Here is a 16248-nt window from a genome sequence, read left to right as displayed (position 1 = left end):
GTATTTAGTTACTGAAATGATTTAGTCATGTATCTATGCTCATTCCTCTCCAGGTTCTGCTGATTTTCATGTGCCCACAGTCCAGCCAGGTTTTTGTTTGTTTGTTTGTTTGTTTGTTTGTTTTTATTTTTGTTTTTTGTTGTTTTTTTTTGAGAACTTTATGTATTTATTTATTTATTTTGGGACATGGATTTGACACCCAATGTAGCAGCTAGAAATCCAAGCTTTATGCTGAGGGTAGTCCCAAGTGGAAAGTGGTTTCCTAGAGAAAGAGTGGGAGACTGTGAAAAACTGAGTACTTGGCTCCTTTAAGAGCCCCTGATGTACAGCAAGGCCATTGGCCAGCTGCTGGTGCTGAATGTTTCCATGGGGATAGGGAATGGCAGGAAAAGCCAGAGGCTTCTCTGGAGGCCTAGTGTTTTGTGCACTCTATAAAGATTACACTTGTATTATTCAAATGCTGAATTCTTTGGCCTCAAATCTTGTAATGCTTATTCCAAATATCTCCTGTTCCCAGTTTGTGTAATCATTGCTTCCCATTTATTATCTGACATGTCAATAAAAGCTGATTAGTTTAGGCTGGACAGAAGAGAAGAGGGTGGTCTTCCCTCATCCAGGGGAAGAAGAGAGGGAGAGGGGGAGAGAGAGAGAGAGAGAGAGAGAGAGAGAGAGAGAGAGAGAGAGAGAGAGAGAGAGGTGGGGGGGATTCCCCACAAAGAAGCAGTCTTAGAGACATTATGGATAAACACACTTAAAGCCTAGTAAGCTAAACCAATACTGAAATGAACATAGCTCAGAGATTTTGGCTGTGAGATAGCTAAATTACTTTAGAGGATTACAATAGATCAGTCATTGGCCAGGTATTGTGTTGTAAACTAATTAAATAAATCTTATAGTCTCAATCTCATTCATTTAACCTGCTACATTTAAACTACTTTTATGCTGCCCAGAGCTGGAACAGCAGAGCAGCTGAAATCAGACCGCACTACTCAAGGAGAGTCTTGGTCTGACCTGGACCAAGTGGGCTTGGAACAGGTGGCTACAGAGTATTAGCATAGTAGGTGACTTAGTGTGGTCTGCATTACAAGTTTATCCCTGTATTATTCAAGTGCAAATTCTGTACACAGTATAAGGTACAAACTTAACAATGCAAAAGGAGCATAGGAGACAACCTACAGAAGAAGGGCAAGACATGATCAGAGATGAACTTCTGATTAGATAAGTATGTTTGGAGTTGTGCCTAAATGCTTGAGAAAGAACAAAAGCAGGAGTTTAAAAAATAATACAAATAAAGACAGTTTGAAGATAGTAAAGTCCTTAAAGAGAGAGGTAAGTAATATTAAAAAGAATTAAAAATACTCAAAAGAATATTTCCCAGAGGAATGCATTTAGAGAAAACTAAATTCAGAAAAGATACATTAAGTTTATAAAGCAATAAAAGAGAAATTAATAAATGCATATGGAAAATAAATTGTCTAAAGCTGAGGAAAAGAAATCAATAGAAATGTTTTAAAAGGTGTAGAGAAGGTAAAGAAACAGCATAGGAAAACTAAATTTATGTATAGAAATAAAATTCTAAAGGAGAGAGAGAGTCTCAAAGGAAGGAGGAGAGAATGAAAAATAAATAGAAATGTGATTTATCTACCTACCTGCCTGCCTCCGTGTATAAACACTGAAAACAGACAGAAACTGAATATAGACAGTCTTAGAAAGAAACATGAAGTTTAATTATAATAAATTGAAATCACCTAAGGAAAGGAGAGAGAAGAAAATATAATAAGGATGTTTTTAAAATGTGCATAAAAATGTGTCTCTGAAGGAAGAAAATAGTAAGAGATTAAAAAGAAAACTTTTATGTTTTAAGAATGAAAAACACAATGACAGAGGGTCTTTAGATCCTAAATAATTTTATTTGAATTATTAACATACAAACAATTATATTATCAGTAATGATTGTAATTTTATATATCTTCTTAAAGAAAAATCAGAATAAAGAGCTTCAGAGCACTACAACCTGGTGCCTCTGGTGCCACCTTGTGACAAAATTACAGAATAGCAATCAATAGAAGTACTGTATAAAGAGGCTTCAACAACTTACATATCTAAGGTTCAGTTGCTAGATGGAAGCAATATGAAAAGAATATGCTGAATGACATCTTAGTGCAGTATCATGCAATAAGTTTTGTGTTTAGAGTTTAAAAATTATATACACATTTTAAGGTATTATGGCATAAAGTTTTTACAGTTACTCCTTACAATCCTACAGCTCAAAAACTGTAAAAAGGTCTAATTAAGATGCTTGTAGAACAGAAAGGAGATTTGGGATCTGCTAGACACAAATGATATAACCCATTATTGACCTTAAGTTTTAAAAATTCCAATGGGCCATGTAGTAGAGCTGGTGAAAAGCATTGGGATTTAGAAGGACTGCTGAATTAAATCAGTCTATATATGTGATAACACCAGAGTGAAAGTGAGAAAATATATTACATTGGAGGATAAGTTTTGACCTTATTTCAACAGGAGAAAAAATCTTTGGATTCTTTTAAAATTAATAAAGATCAGATTTGACTGGGGGAAACCTCCTGAAAATTTTGGTTGCAGACATGAAGAAAAAATTCAGAAGAATAACAAAGCAGGTAATGTATATGCCTGTTCTTCTACATGAGGACAGCTTTGAGACTGGCTGAAACATAAACATCGGCTATGTGTAGACAATGAAGTTTGTTGGCTATGGAGTCCTCAGCATTTATTACTACATATCATACTTTCATATGGCATGGGAAGACATTTATATTACAGTTTGCTTATATAGTCCAAATGGACTCATAATGTTTGGTGCCTTTCCCCTGCTCAAACAAAAAACAGAAAATCAAGTTTAGCTTATTTGTGTACATTTTACATTCCACATATATTAATGGAGTATGTGTGTGTGTTTATAGATCTTGTTCATGTTTTGAAGAAGATCAGATCTTGGGACAGTTTTTAAAGGTGCATCATGAAAAAGCTGCATAAAGTGGAAGATAACTTACTAGGAAGACCCCAACTTACTGGACATTTCTCTTACTGCTCATTCCTCCTAGGAGGAACATAGCCAGTGTCCTCTTCATCTGCACAGCCAGAGTACTTCTTAAACATACATTGCTCCTCAATTTTGAGTGCTTTATTTACTAATTATTATGAGAAGACAGTTGCCGTCTTAGACACTAGCACAAACAAAGAATCTGAAACACTAATGAACGTGTGGTCAACTCTTTTCCATTCTGTGGACCATACTGGGGTGTCTATGTTTGTCGGTAAGCTATGGGACCACAGATATTTGTTCTCTCAAGAAGCTTATGAAAACTCCCATGTGGCTGAGCCTAAGGATAAAGTGTAGAAGAAAGAAATAAGGATAAATTATGTGAAGTCAAGTGTTCAATTCTACCATCAGACATGTTTATGTAATGTGCCCTTGTGGGAATAAGTTACTTAAGTGAAGAGAAAAGGAAGAGAAATCTCTGCAGCTGGAGTTCCAGCTGTAGGCCTAGATCATCTTTCCCCAACTGCTTTGCATGTCTGCGAGGACCTCCTGTTATCTAGAGTTTATAACAGTGACTTAAGACTCTGCAGTATGATCTGCTCAGAGACAAAACTGTGAGCCATGGAAACTCTGGCTTGGTTTCTCTGTCTCCTTTTGCTGTCGATCACAGGTGAGGGGAACCTACCTAATTCTGAACATAGATAGAAAATTTCCGAACACTACTGAATTATATTACCATAAAGTCAATTAAAGTGAAAAGATCCAAGTTTTGCTAGGAAGTTGACAAGTGTGGTCTAGATTGCACTGATGACTTTTCTTTATTCTTTTCAGTCTCAGATGTCACTGGAGTAACAACACAGTCTCCAGCCTCCCTGAGTTTTTCTCTGGGTGAAACAGCAACCATGACATGCAGGGCCAGTGAGAGTGTTGGCAGCTACTTAGCCTGGTATCAGCAGAAAACAGGGCAGGTTCCTCGGCTCCTTATCCATACTGCCTCCACCAGGGCCAGTGGTGTCCCAGCTCGGTTCAGTGGCAGTGGGTCTGGAACAGACTTCACTCTCACCATCAGCAGCCTAGAATCTGAAGATGTTGCAATTTACTACTGCCAGCCTTACAAGAATTGGTCATACACAGAGATTCAACATGTGACGAAAACCTCCAGGAGTCCTCAGTGTGTTTGGTTGTACCAGTTACTTCCTTTGTAGCAGCTGCAGTGCTGAGGGCTCAGTTTTAGCATCTTCACCTTCACTGTAAATACTGGGATGCTAAAGGTAACTCCAAGGGAATATTTGTGTTTGTATTTCATATTTTACTTAGCCAGTTCTCAGAACTGGTGCCTATGGCATTAGATGGGATGCATGTAAATGAGTTCTCTGATGACATATGTGTCATGGTATCTTAGCTACTGTTCTGTTGTTGAGGAGAGACACTATAATCATGGCAACTTTCATAAAATGAAGCAGTTAATTTGGATCCAGGTTACAATTTTAGATGGTTAGCCCTCAGTCATCATGGTGAGAAGCAGACAGTCATGGTGCTCTAGCTGTACCTTACATCCTGATTGATGGCCACAGTCAGAGAGTCCTGGCCTGGCACAGGCTCTGAAAGAAAAAGTCCTATCCCCAGTGGCACATTTCCAACAAAGCCATACCCAAACAGGTCTATTAACTGTGGAGCAAATGTATAAATGCATAAGACTAAGGGGGCTGTCGTTATTCCAACCCAGACAAATGGTTAGTACAGTAAGTTAATAATCTCCATCACTAACAGCTAACCAGGAATGAAAAGTAAGAACTTAAGCATTATTATTTACAAGTAAATTGACTTTATTCATAGAAACTTAAGGTAATTCACAAAGCAGTGGAATTAAAAATACAAATAGAGATTATTATTGAAATATGCTCATTTCAATTTCGATTAATCTACATCAAAATGATGAACCATTACAAAATATTGCATATTCCTATATAAGTCTTATATAGATTATTTGTAATACTTATACATTGTACTCCTTAAAATATTCTTAAACATAATTAAATAAAACCTAACAAAGCCAGAAGTGGTGGCACCACTTTAATCCCAGAACATGGGAGGGAGGCAAAGGCAGGTTGATTTTTCTGAGTTTTAGGTCATCGTAGTCAAAACAGAAAAATTTAAAATTTCAGGTCTACATAGAGAGCCTCTATTTCAAATGAATAAATAACACAAATACAAAATAAGAGACCACTAATAGAGCTGAAGATCATATTAGGACATGCTCAAGATCTAGAGGCCTGGAGGTTGAAAGGGGAGATGTGAAAGACTGGCTTCTGGAGGTTACACGGTTGTCACACACATGAACTCACAGTAGCTGTAGTTACCCATACAATTTATAAGATCACAAGTATTAGAAATTCCAGCATGGAGAGGAGAAGTGTTCCTGGTACCTGACCACTAGCTGAGGAACCCTCATTAGTTAGTAGCTGCTGAAGGAGCTACTAATTATTCACTGTACATATTAACTTGTGCTTTATCCATAAAAAGATCTTTTATTTTTATTTATTATTTTTAAAGCAGCATTTTTCTATGCTGTCCTAGCTGTCCTGGATTTTATCCTGTTTGTCCAGGTGATGGTTGCTCTTTGTTTGGTGGTTCAGTCTCTGGGAGGCCCCAACAGAAACTGTTGGTCTTCTTGTGGAGTCCCTATCCCCTCTGGCTTCCTCATCCTTCCCCCAACACTACCACAAGATTTTCTGAACTTTTTCTAATGTTTGGCCTTAGGTTTCTGCATGTTTCAGTCAGTTGCTGGGTAGAGCTTCTCAAAGGACAGGTATTCTTAGGCCTAGTCTCCTGACATAACAGGCCTAAGTATATTCTCTCCCATTGAGGCCAGATAAGATAACTGGGTTAGGAGAGAAAGATCTATAGGCTAGCAACAGAGTTAGAGTAAAAGCCAGCTCCAGTTGTTGAGGGAACAGAATGAAGAGCAAGCTGCACATATGTACATATGTGAGGGAGCCTAGGTCCAGCCTTAACATGCTGTTTGGTTGCTGGTTCAATTTCTGGGATTCCCCAAGGACTCATGTGAGTTGACACTGTTAGTCCTTTTGTGGAATCTCCATGCCCTCTGGGTTCTTCAATCCTTTCCCCAACTCTTCCATAGGACTTATCAAGCTCGGTCTCTGCATCTATTTCAGTCAGATGCTGGGTGGGGCCTCTCAGAGGATAGTTATGCAAGGCTTCTGTACATGAATCCAGTGTGACTGACACAAACATAGCCTGAGGCTCCAAGGTATTTGAAGGAAGAAGGCCTGCCTGCAATATGTGTATATAGAACCTCTGAGGGTTGCTTGGCACATTCCCTCCCAAATTGGCTGGCATTGCTACTGCACCTATTTATGTCCATTTAACAACAAGTCACCTGTATATTCAGGCCAGAAGTGACAAATAAAGCTCTCAACAGTGTCTTCATGTGTTGCATAATTGTGACAAGTCTTTGTCCAACAAAGAGGAATCAAAGTCTCACGGTATGAATCTGAGACTGCACTACCTGTGCAGGTGCAGTATTAGTTTCCTACATCCACATATAGACCTCCATGGAGGTGTGGCTGACTGACACATTCATCAAGGTTGAGTGCACAGTAGTTTCCAAGGAATCCAGGTTCACAGTCACAGAAGTAATCTTCAAGAGCATTCTGATACATGGCATCATGTAGACACATCTGGGATCCACATTCATCAATTTCCACGTCACAGTTCACAATAGAATACTCTTAATGAAAGACTTACCTATATTTTCCCGTGGGGTTGCAGGCATTGTAAGGTACACTGATTCCTGGTTGAGACAGGTTGAATACCAGGAGACCCTAAAAATGACAGCAGGTGATTTCCCAGCCTCCCAGATCAGGACCTCATTATTTGCAGCTCCCCACCAACTCCTGTAGAGAGGTATGAGACAGACCAGTCACCTAGAACAATGCACCATGCCCCTCCTCCACAGGTGAGGATGTGACCACAGGTTACATAGGCCCAAGACAGATCAGTCATAGAAACAGGACCATGTCCCTTGATACACAGATGAAGTGTGACTTAAAGGTGTGCAGGTATTATCCCATTGTCTGAGAGCTTCTGTTTTAACAGTTGTAACACTGCCACTTGGAAAATAAATCTGCTTTCCCCAATTCACTGGCAGAAGCTCCCCAGAACCCCTTGCCATTTAGTCAGTCTCCTGCTGGCTCAGCCAGGCCTGAGCAACCAAACAGTAGTGGCACAAAGGGGAAGGACCAACAGCTGGGGTCAGGAAAAACTGTTCCCCCTAACTGCCTGAGTTCTCTCCACCTCGCCCTAACCTGAGCACCTAACAAGGCGAGAAATCTACATGGGAGAGCCCCCCTGTGCCAAACACCTACATCTTCCTATTCTTTTTAATTCATTACTTAATAATAAATTAATAATAAGTAAGTTAATTAAGTTATTTTTACTTAAAAGTTAAAAGTCACAGTCCTGGCAAATCCTTCGAGTAAAAAAGCAAAGAACTCAGTGCTTCCCCTGGTGGGCAGGGAGATAGAAAAGCTCCTGATCCTGAAGGTTTATGAGAAATTTTTTAATCTCTGTTCACATTACTGAAAGTATCCTCAGTAACTATTTTATGAGCATTTTCTAAAGAAGAGTAAAGTTTCAGGTGATGAAAAAACCTGTTAGAGACCATAAGCTTGGGGCAATATAGTGAGCAAAGACAAAGAAGAAAATATAATGACATATATGTTTAAAAAATCTGGTAATTGTATCTACTGTTTTGTATAAAAATAGACAAAATTATCAAGAAATAGAAAATTATTCAAGGTTGTTGTCAGAGCATTAATTTTGAGTCAGAGCATTAATTCTTGTCTTGACTAGTGTCTTATATGGCATCACATTATGAACATTGTCTATAAAATCACTGCTTTCAATCAAGAAGGATTGAAAGATGTCTGTGCAATAATATTCCAGATAAGTAGAATGAAGTGAGACATAGGACATGACCAATATTTAAATACAACACTCATTTCTTAAAGCTTACATTTTGAAGAGGAACATCAAGAGAAATCAAACACCATTTTTCTTGTTGTTTTACCATATTCTCTCTGAGCCATCAATTGTGGAGCAGTGTTACCACTAAGGATATATGGGAAACTTGTCCCAGTTCCACTTAAACTCTCCTCTGCCTTTAACATTGACATAGTCAGAACAAGAGAGAAGTTGATATGGCTGCACATTGGTTTCTATTTGAAAAACAGGATGAAAGATATATTTCCCAGTCCCATTTCTTTTGTAGCAAACTTCACATCATTTTTCCAACATGCTGGATATCATTCTTATATATTTCCAATAGAGCATTCATAAATGTTAATTATATCAGTTCTCCAAAAAAAATGAGATACTTATGAGTTGGATTGAAAAACAAGACTCATCTCTTTTCTGATTTCAAGAGCCATATCCATTTTATTGTATGTCAAATTCAAACCATATTAATACAGATGTTCTTTTTCTATAGTGTAGGTTGTACACATCCATAATTAATCCAGGAGTTTACTTCTGTCTCCTTTCATATCATTCAGCATGGTGATAGTATTCCTTCTAATCTTCTCACCATAATTTCTTTTAACTTATTCTTACTACTCTAGGATTGGCAATTTTTAAAGTTCACAGGCTGTTTTCTTTTTTATATTTCTTACATATTTTAATGTTGTGATTTATGCATTTCACTTTATGTTATTTTTAAATTTTTGTTGCTGTTTAACTTCTTTATTCTTTCCTGAATAGAAATGATAAAACGAAAGACGGAATACTAGAGCCAGATAAGAAGATAAAGAAATGGGAGCACGCTGAGGATGACTAAGACAAGTTTGTAAGAAGATGTAAATAGAATGTGTGTTATAATTAGTTTCACTTGTCAACTTCAAAAACTTGGGAAGAGGGAACCTCAGGGGACTGTTGTTTTCATTGGAGTAGTAGGTGGCCATGTATTTAGAGTGCTTTCTTGATTGCTAATTGATGTAGAGAGGCCCTCTCCACTGTGGAAATGTTATCCCTAGGAACATTGGCTTGAACTGTACAAAAAGGTAACTGAACCATGTATCAAGCTATTAGCTATTAGGCAGAGTTCTCCATGGCTTTCCATGGTCTCTTCTCTTGACTCATTCCTGCATCCAGGTTTTTGCCTAACAATCCTGCCTGGAGCTCTTACTGTGGCTTCTGTGAATGTAGTACTGTAACATGTGAGGCACCTACACCCTTCCTTTCCCAAATACATTTTGGTCAGTTTTTTTTTTATCACAGAAACCAAAACTAAACTAGAACAACATCTGAAGTGTAAGAACATTGTGAAAAGACTAAATCTATTAATCTCGAGCAGAGAAGAGGGAGAAGAATCTAATAAAAAAGACATAAGGTATTTTCCTTTTTTTATTTTCAACTTTTTAAATTGTATAGTTTAATGTGTTTACATTTCAAATGTTATCCATTTTCTTGGTCCCCCCCTCTCCTATACTCCTCCCCCTTATTCTATGAGGATGCTCCCCCTCATTCTCCAACACTGGGAAAGGAGCCTACACAAGACCTACTCAGGAACAAGGGCTTCTCCTTCTATTTATTCCAGACAATGCCATCTTCTGCTACATATGCAGCTAGAGCCATGGGTACCCACATGTATAATGTTTGGTTGGTGGTTTAGTTCTGGGAGCTCTGGGGGGTCTGATTGACTGATATTGTTGTTCTTCCTATGAAGTTGCAAACCCCTTTAACTCCTTCAGTTTTTTTCTCTAACTCCTCCCTTGGGGTCTCCATGCTCAGTCCGAAGACTAGCTGCAAGCATCTTAATCAGTATCAGTAAGCCTCTGACAGCCTCTCAGGAGACATCCATATCAAGCTTGTGACAGAAAGCACTTCTGCATCAGCATTAGTGACTGGATTTGGTGGCTCCATATAGGATGGATCTCCAGGTGGGTTAGTTTCTGGATGGCCTTTCCTTCAATCTCTGCTCCAATCATTGTCCCTGTATTTGCTCTCATGAGAATTTTGTTTCTCCTTCTAAGAATGACTGATGCATCTAGGTTTCGGTCTTCCTTCTTCTTCAACTTCATATGGCCTATGAATTTTTTCTTGAGTATTCCAAGTTTTTGGGCTAATATTGACTTATCAGTGAGTGTATAGCATGTGTGTTCTTTTGTGATTGGGTTACCTCACTCAGGACGACATTTTCTAAATCCATTCATTTGTCTAAGAATTTCATGAACTCCATGATTTTAATAGCTGAGTAGTACTCCATTGTGTAAATGTACCATGACTCAGCCATTAAAGGCTAGACTCATAACCATATGAGGTATTTTCAACTAAACCATAATAGAAACTTCCTGAAATCTTCAGAAATAGACGTGTATCCAAGTTGAGGAAGAGTGTAGAATACCAGGTGTACAAAAACGTAAAAACAGACCTTCTTGGGTTATATTATACTAAAAACTCTAAGTATATAAAGCAGAAAAGTACATTGAAATGTACAGAGAAGAAACATTAAATCACATATAAAGGCAGGCTATGGCAATAAAAGCAGATTTATTAACAGAAACCATGAAGATAGGAGATCACAGAATGAGATCAGATAGGAGAGCAGATCACAGATAGGAGATCAGGATAACAACTGTCAATCCATAATTCTGTACTCAGCAAATTCTCAGTTATATTTGAAGGGGAAAAGCAAACTTCCCATGATTAAAACAATTTAAGGGATTCATGGCCACTAAGCTGATTTAAAGACGGTGTTAGAAAATATTCCTTATACTAAAGGGAAAGACAAACACATTAGGCCATTAGCTATTTTCAAATAATAATTAAGATAGAGAGAAATAGGAAAATGTCAAATATTATAAATTAAATTACAAGCAGAAAGTAATATGCAACCCACAGTAAGAGTTCTAGATATTAATATTTTAATCTCTCAATCAAAAGAGACAGGCTAGTACATTCAATTAATAATATAAAAGGACACATCTATTTGTTGGCTTCAAGAAAGGCATTTTTATCAGAAAAGTAAACCAAAAGCTTAAAGTGAAAAGAGGAAAAGAATCATTTGTTGTAAATAGGACTAGGAACTAAGCACATTGAGATGTTCTCATATTGAACAAATTAGATGTCAAACCAAAAGGCTCAGTAGAAATGCAGAGTTTCACTTTATAATGATTAAGAACATGATCCATTAGGTGGATATTACAGTTGAAAACATAGACATATTGAGCAAAAGTACATAGTTTTCATTTTAAAAAATACTAGTAAGTGTAAAAACCAAGACAAAGTCCACAATAATGGTAACTGTCTTCAACACTTACCAAAAGACAAATCATCCTGACCAAACAAAGAGGATCATTTGATGCAGTTACATAACAGAACAAATATACTAGATGTTTACAGATTCAAACACTTAATGAGAGGTTCCCCAAGCAGCATAAAGAAATTCTCTAAAATAGACTATTCAACAGGTCAGTAAGCAAGTTTTCACTAATATGGAATTATTAAAACCAATTATTGTACTATCTATCATTATGGTGAAATAAAAGTGGAAATGAACAAAAGAAATCTAAAACATACAAAAAATCAAGAAGTTGAAAACACACTAGTGAATGATAAAGGGATCATCAAAAAAATAAAAAAGGGAACAAATCTAGAATTGAACAAAATACAAAGTATAAAAATATATAGGAGACAATGAAAGCAATCTTAAAACACAAATTAAACTATAAAATTGTGCAAACAATAAAAATTAGTATGTATTGAATTGTATGAGAGTAGTATTAGCCTACTGTGTGACACTAATATTTTCGGAAGAACCTTTGGAAGGAATATTTTATCAGCATTTAATGATGATGGCTATTATGATATTAATGATAACATATTGCTGATTTAGTGTAAATTAAATATATTTGCTGGTTGTGCATGGATGTTAATACCATCAATTCTGACAATTATTTTAACATATAATAACAATATTAAGTTTAATAAAAGCTGATAATTTGGGTCTTTGTCATTTGCCCAAAGAAAAAACAAAGTAAATGTGAATGTGTTCAGTGCATTAAAATTTTTGGTATAATCCCCACCAATATTCCAATGACCTTTTGCACTGAGATAGTAAGAATGATCTTAATGTTCATATAAATATGCAGAAGTTCCCAGAAAGCAAAATAAATTCTGAACAAACAGTTTAATTACTGAAAATAGTAGATAACTGATTCCTCATGACAATAAAGAACCAAGAAAACAAAAACAGCATGGTCCTAAAACAATACAGATATATAATTCAATGAAACCTAAGGACCCAAATTTACATAGACTCAGAAACAAGATTGTGGACAAAGATGCGAAAAACATAATTAGAGGAAAGATAACCTCTTAACAAAATGTTGCTGCCAAAACTTGATATACAAGGCTGATACAAGAACCAAACAACTCACTATACAAAAGTCAATTTCAAATACATTAAAGGTATTGATATATGATCTGAAATGTGACGCCATCTCTTGGCAAGATTTGTTAATTCGTTCCCAGATATAAATATGGCAAGGGATGCCAGATGGTGATTCCAGTTGCTCTGGAAACATGACAACAATTACCATTTAGGAACTTATAACAGTAATAACTGCTCAGCAAGGCAAAAATTCACTGATATATGAAGAGGAGAAAATGTCTGCTAGCTATACATATGACAAAGGAGAGATGTTTAAAATATTAAAAACTCTGTAAATTGAACAACAAAGAAATCAAACAACTTAATCAATAAATGAACTAAGAAAATGAGTAGACAATTTTCAAAAGTTAAAAGTCAGCAGTAGCACATTAACACTTGAAAAAAATTGTTTCATCTCAATAGCCTTCATAAAATTTCAAACTAAAGCCACATTTAAACCTCCCACCTGGTTAAAATGACAGTTATTAATAAAACAACTGACAACAGATGTGACAGTGATGTGGACAGAATGGATAATTTGCACATGTATGCAAAACATATATACATATATACTATAAACTATAATATTATATCTCATATATAATATTGTATATATTATATCATAAATTAGCCTGGCCATGACACTAATCAGTACATTGCTAAAAAAACTAAAAATTATTCTCATTGCCAGTGCTATAGCTCTTGGAAATTTACCTAAGAGACACAGGTAAAAATATCAGTGTTTGTGGCAGTTGACTCAGAGTATGAATTTGATCAAAAGTGTCAAACAAATGAGCTGCCAAAACTTGATGTACCCATGTGCAGGGATGAATCAAGAGCCAAACAACTTACACTGCAAAAGTCAACTTCAAATACATTAAAGGTATTGATATATGAAGTGTGAAACCGTCTCTTGGCAAGATTTGTTAATACATACTTTTATTCAATTTTGGTTATTCAGTCTCCTGAATAACTAACTAAAATCTACTTACAGTCTCTACTTCATACCAGCACAAAAGAGACTAATACATTACTATAGGAGCAAATAATTTACTACAGAATCACAGAGATAATGCCCTGTTTTTTCAAAGTGTGTGCCATTAACCATCCATTAACTTACATTTTAGCAGTATTACAACAAAGAAATGGACACTATTAGGGAATTTTCTGTGGGAAACATATCACACCATATGAGAAGAATCCCCAAGTAATGAGGAATATACATATGGTTGTGAAGCTCTTCACTAAAGTGTGGGTATCTCTCCATTGACTACATCATATGAGACCATGACATCATCCCTCACCCACAGCTTTTCATTGAAATTAGCACTCCTGGATGGAACTCCAGGAGACTTTCCCCCTCCTATCGCTCAATGTTTAAGGGCCATTCCTTGTAGAGATACTTTTACATTCAAGTGTCACCAGCTGTTTAGAACTCAACAGTTCCATGGCTATGTCATGCCCATATCACTGGCTTTTGAAATTTTGGAAAAGTGAATCTAACCGACATGGTTCAAAAAAAGCCAACCAATTTCCACCTGAATGTTTTGAATAATGTGTGATCATGATGGCCACAATATTTGTAGAGATAAGAGAGTTAACCAGTCAGGGAAGAATGTGATGGTGGAGACCCATTGGCATGATGGAGTCTTTATCTGTCACGGAAAGAAGGATGCCCTTATCACAAAGAATCTGGTCCCTGGAGAATCTGTGTATGGAGAGAAGAGTGTCTCTATCTCAGAAGGAGATGACAAAGTTGAGTACCGAGCCTGGAACCCCTTCCACTGTAAGCTGGCTGCAGTAATCCTGAGCAGCGTAGACCAGATCCACATAAATCCTGGGGCCAAGGTGCTCTACCTTGGGGCAGCCGCAGGCACCACTGTCTCACACATCTCTGACATCATCTGCCCTTATGGTCTGGTTTATGCAGTTGTGTTCTCCTGCTGCTCTCCCTGGGACGTCCTCAACTTGACCAAGAAGAAGACCAAAATTATTCCTGTAATTAAAGATGCTCAGCACCCACACAAATACTGCATGCTTATCACAATGGTTGATAAACATTTGCCAAAGTGGCCCAGCAAGACCATAGCCGAATTGTGGCCTGGAATGCCCACACTTTCCTGAGAAATTCAGGTCACTTTGTGATTTCCATTAAGGACAATTGCATTGACTCCACAGCTTCAGCAGAAGCTGTGTTTGCATCTGAAGTGAAAAAGTTGCAGCAAGAGAACATGAAGCCCCAGGAGTAATTGACGCTAGAGCCTTATGAAAAAGATCACTCTGTCGTTGTATGTGTGTGCAGGCCACATCCCAAGGCGAAGAACTAAAACCTAGCTATCTGGATTGAAGAAGTGTGTGTTGGTACTGTTGCATGAGTGGCTTTTTGCAGGGAATTCTTTTGTTTTTCTGTTTAAAGACTCATCTGTCAAAAAACAACAACAAAAAAGAAACAAGACTAAGTCATCTTTCAAACTCAAGAAACACTATTTATAGAATAATATATGTATTCCAGTTCTCACTCAGGATACCTTGGGATTCTGATATTTCACTGAGTTGCTAGTTGATCCAGTTCTGCATCTGTGACTAGCACTTGATAAGTTGCATGAACCCCTACTACTACATTCCTGTCTCAAGGACTTTTATAGTGTGTTCAAACTCAATGCAAAATGCATTTGCAGCCAAAACATAAGGTCTGTCATTCAGCTCTTGCTGTTACTACTACTCTTACTTCAAGGTAAGGAAGGATGGCAATGATAATGTACTTAGCTCAGTTCAGTATGTACTGTCTTGTTTTTCAGGTTAATTCTCTTGTAATCTATGTAATTGGTAGATATTTGTTTTGTTTCTTTAATACTGGTGTCTCACGTGACATCCAGATGACCCAGACCTGCTCTCTCTATCTGCATCTCTGGGAGAAAGTGTCTCCATAACTTGCCAGGCTTGTGTAAACATTTTTAACCTTTTAGCTTGATATTGGCAGAAAGCACAGGAGGCTCCTAAGGTCTAGATCTATGCTGCAACTGTTTGGCAAATGGGGTACAATTAAGGTTCAGATGCAGAGGATATGGGACCGATTTCACTTTCATCCTCAGTGCTGTGGAGGCTGAAGATGCTGCAAATTATTGTCAACACTGTCATGACATCCCTCCCACAGTGATACAGATCAAAACATAAACCACTCAGAGAGTCAGTAATGTGATATTGGGCTGTTCCAGTTTCACTTTCTAGTGTCCACATCAGCTAAGAGTATTTTTATGTCATATCCAGGATTTTAAGAGCACTGTGCAGTTTGGTTAAAAGCAGCCAGGCCAGCGTTTTTAATACCAATATTTGTACTGTTTTTCTAGTATTTCAGCAGCATGTACATATCTATTATTTTTTCACCCAGGGTATCTACTACATTTTAGTTGTCTGTATTGCATCATCATTGAGTTTGTACAGCAAAGTGGAAGAAACCATAGATATGAGAATGAGGGATTCTTTAACACAGGAATTAGTGTCCATACTACAGCCATTAATTGACTCAAATAATGTGGTATTAGATGAGCAGGTATATTGCTATTACAAATATTGTACAGTCTGTTCCTCCTTTACATGTTACAGCTCATTTTTTCCATACAAGTATAAGCTGCCTAAGTACGTGTTTCTGATTCCCAAATCTAAAAGGAGAGCATCTGTGTTAGTTTGAGTGAGACTGAACGAAATATGACTAGATACTTGGATGCTTAGGTTTTTTTTAATTTATTTAATACTTAATAATAATTCTTTGGTTTCT

The 16248-nt window shown here is 37.1% G+C and overlaps 1 pseudogene; it reads left to right on the top strand.

The window, feature by feature from the left end:
• The first annotated feature begins 14027 nt into the window (after positions 1-14027).
• Fbl-ps5 (fibrillarin, pseudogene 5) lies at positions 14028-14800 on the top strand (annotated as a pseudogene).
• Positions 14801-16248: the final 1448 nt, after the last annotated feature.

This window comes from Rattus norvegicus, chromosome 4 (assembly GCF_021556685.1).
Source record: "Rattus norvegicus strain SHRSP/BbbUtx chromosome 4, alternate assembly SHRSP_T2T, whole genome shotgun sequence".
In the NCBI taxonomy this organism is placed as follows: Eukaryota; Metazoa; Chordata; class Mammalia; order Rodentia; family Muridae; genus Rattus; species Rattus norvegicus.
This window is presented reverse-complemented; position numbering and strand designations above follow the sequence as displayed.